The sequence below is a fragment of the Haemorhous mexicanus genome, chromosome 15 (assembly GCF_027477595.1).
Source record: "Haemorhous mexicanus isolate bHaeMex1 chromosome 15, bHaeMex1.pri, whole genome shotgun sequence".
NCBI classification, from domain to species: Eukaryota; Metazoa; Chordata; class Aves; order Passeriformes; family Fringillidae; genus Haemorhous; species Haemorhous mexicanus.
The window spans coordinates 4754165-4757697 of NC_082355.1; the positions used below are offsets into that span (position 1 = coordinate 4754165).

The 3533-nt window shown below is 56.6% G+C and overlaps 1 protein-coding gene across 2 annotated transcripts in view; it reads right to left on the reverse strand.

Moving 5' to 3' along the window:
* Positions 1–712, reverse strand: part of CYFIP2 (cytoplasmic FMR1 interacting protein 2) — a 49781-nt gene extending 49069 nt beyond the window's left edge. For both annotated transcript variants that reach the window (XM_059860302.1, XM_059860299.1), the window contains exon 1: positions 564–712. The gene's annotated coding sequence lies outside the window, so the exon portion shown is untranslated. The remainder of the gene's footprint in view (positions 1–563) is intronic.
* Positions 713–3533: the final 2821 nt, after the last annotated feature.

Sequence of the window (3533 nt, forward strand, 5' to 3'; positions counted from 1 at the left end):
CCGCCGCTCCAGCCCTTCATCCCCAGCTCTGCCTCTGACGCCGGCGCTGCCTCCATCCCCCTCATTCCCCTGGAACACCATATTTCCACGGGCGCTCCGGGAGCCGGCCGGGGCCGCCCTTCCATCATCAGCATCCTCTCCGCGCCCCGTTCTCCAGCACCGCCGCCACCCCGGCTCGGGCTTGCGCTGCCGCGGCGGGGCCTGCAGCGCCCGCGGGTCCGGGGCTCGGCCCCTTCCCCCGTGCTGGGGATTCGGGCCGGGGGAGGACAAGGGGGATTTGCGCTATTTTTTCCCCGGTGCCGTGCGGCGGCTGCGGGCAGGCTGAGCGCCGCAGGTAGCTCGGGGCATTGTGGGATACATCCCGTACATCCCGCATATCCCGGCCCGTACATCCCGCACATCCCGGCCCGCCCGCCGCGCCCGCACCTGCCCCGCTCCGCCCGCCCGGGGCTCCCCGCAGATGGGGCTCGGCGGCAGGCACAGCCCCGGGGAGGAAGGGAGGGAAGGAGGGGACGGAGCCGCGCAGCCCCCGCGCAGCCCCGCGCCCACCCCCGCCCGCTCACCTGCGCTCCGCGGGTGCGCCGCCCGGCGCCGCGGGATGCTCCGCGGGGGATGCTGCGCGCCGCCCGCACAAAGAGCAGGAAATGGCTGCAGCAAGTGCACTTCCGCGGCTCTCGCTCCGCCGGCCCCTCCGCGCGGCGCGGCGGCGGGGGGAGCCCCGGCCCCGCCGCGGGAAGGGGCTGGAGCGGCGCGGGCGGCTCCTCCCCCAGCGGCGCGGGGGATGCGCGGCGGGGCCGCGGCTCTGCCCCCGCTCGGGCCGGGGACCGCGTTCTCCCCGCGGCGCGGAGCTCCGGGCTGGCGGCAGCGCGGCGCCGGCGGCTCCCGGCGGGGACGGGAAGGCCGGCAGCACCCCCGGGGCACGGAGGGGAGAGAGCAGGGGGCGGCTGCAGCAGCCCCTCGGGAGCTTGATGCTGGCACAGAGGGCTTGGGTCCCTGAGAAAGCGGGACCGGGCTGGGATTCTCCATCTCGCTGCTGCTGCTGGGCTCGCTGGGTCGCGGGTGTTCAGCCCCTCTGCCCCTCGGAGGACTATTGATAGGCGTCACCTACCATCTTAAACGCCCTGGTGGCAGAATACATACACATCTAGAAAACATACAGCGCCTCGGATGACTGAGCATGTTGGGGATCAAAACCTGAAGGCAGCACCTTCGCTCAGAGCTCCAATCCTCTACTGAGTCAGCACCGCATCTGAAAGGTCTTCCTTGTGGCATTTCTGGCATCTGGCTTTTTTTCATGGACAAGTTTCCAGTCCTGCTTTTACTCCTGTTTAAAGCTGTAATACAGCTCCTCAGATGTAGTGTGAAATCCAAACTCACAGCTTTCAGAGGGACACTCCCTCATGGTGACTGATAAAAACCCTGTATGGAGCTGTCTTGCTTGTTGAAAGACACTGGTGGATACCCAAGGATTGATGAAAGTCTAGATCCAGGTCTGGGTGTATTTCTGTGGTGGCCCTAGCAGTGTCCCTTTCCTGAGCATGAGCCTATGCCAGAATCAGATTGCTACCTGGCCTTTCCTGGATTTGAGAGACTCTTCCATTCCTCAGAGGCTGCTGCTGTTGTCCATGAAAGTGTGGGGCTGGGCTTGCTTCCTGTGGGTTTGTGTTGGCTCTGTGGGGAAGCCTGGACACCAGGTTTGCACTGCACATCTGCTGCTGTAATTTGAATGGGTGCCACGGGCTGAAGGCACTGGGGTCTGCAAACTAGAGAAGCAGCAGAACAGTCTTAGGAACTAGCTTTGTTTTAAAGGACAGGACCACACCTGAAAAAATGTATCAATAAATCTCTGGGCACAGAACCTTTCTCTGAATAGCATTTCTTCTTTGGGGTTTGAACTAGATGACCTTTAAAGGTCGCTTCCAACCCAAACTATTCTATGATTCTGTGATATCTACAACTCTATCTCACCCTTGACTAGAACACATTGTAGCCATCATTCCTCTTTTTACTATTTAATACTTGTCAGAAAAAAATCAGTAAGTGAGCGTTGTTAGTGCAGACACAAAAGATTTAACAGCAAATATCACTCTGAGGCTGTGGGTGAAGGTTAGTTCAAGAAATCTGACAGAAAAGACTGCTGTGGACTTTTTTTGTACAGTTTAATCTGGTCTTGTTATCAGCCAGGCTCAGTGTGATGGGAATTCCATGAATGTGATGATGCTATTTTAATTTTCTGCTCCATGTTGTCTTAGCTGGTAGAAGGAGAGAATGAGCTTTGCTGCATTTCTGCTGCAGATCTCCCTGCGGGCTGGGGACAATGACAGTGAGGGGCAGCCCCATGCAGCTACAGCAGCAGTGTGTGCATCAGTGTGTGGAGAGGAGAGAGAGCACGGTGCTGGGGTGAGCTGAACACAAGAACACACCTGGATTTGTTGTGGCTGCCAAATGAGCTTTAGCAGAGCCATTCACCTGAATCCTGCTGTGCTGACAGACATTCAGAGAGGGACAACACCAAACATCACCTAAAAACATGGTCATTGAAAATACTTCTGGTAATTCTAGATTTTTTTTCAGGCCTGATTTTAAGGTAATTCTGCACTGGAACAACACCCACATCCCCAGGAGGACTGACCCATGCCCAGAAAAGAGCTTTTCATGGCTAATGCTGCCACGCTGCAGTCCCTGGACCCCACTGAGAAGCATCAGCTGCTCTTTCTAGATGAGGTTCCTGCTTGACTGCCTTTGCTAGCAGGGGCTCCAGCCTGGCTGTGCCTGTGCCTGGCCATCTCAGCAGCAGCTTGGGGACACGCTGGGACACAGCTCTGGGCCTGGCTCCAGCCAAGTGTGCAGAGCCCTGCACCCACCTGGGATAACCAGCATGGAAAAGGAGGGACAGGCACAACCTCCCACCCTGGTGAGACAGCCAGGCAAAGGGGCAGCAGCTGAAAGGTTCAGCACGTGTGAAATGCTTTCTAGGGAGGCAGGGAAGGGGTGTTCAGAGAAAGGTGACTCACTTTGCAGTGGGAGACTGATATTCTCACCTCTGCTTTGTGGGGAACAGATCTGGTCAAGCCACGTGAAGGGCACCCAGCTAAACTTGCCTTTGACCCTGCTGAGGTGAGGGAAGACTGTGTTACACTGCACTGATATCATGCAGCTATCCCACTCTGGCACTGCCCTTTAGAGATTCCTGAAGGGCCCTGTAAATTATGGGGAAACACCCTCTGGGAGCACTCAGATACTACCACCCCCAATTTTATGAAGATTCAGAGAATTTAAAGCCACCATAATGGATATTTAGACCTAAAAATCTGGTGTCTATGTAATAAAGTTTTATATTTATTTGCAGAGATTCTGAATGCTTCCTACCCCCATAAACCCAGCACATTGTGTAACCCCAGAGCACAGCCACAGTTCTGGGGAACAGAGATATTTCAGAAAGCCAGAAGATGTCTGTTTGCATCTTGGTGGAGGGGGTTTGATTATAGGTGCATGGTTTTTACAGTTTTGCTCACATATAGTGAAAGTCACAG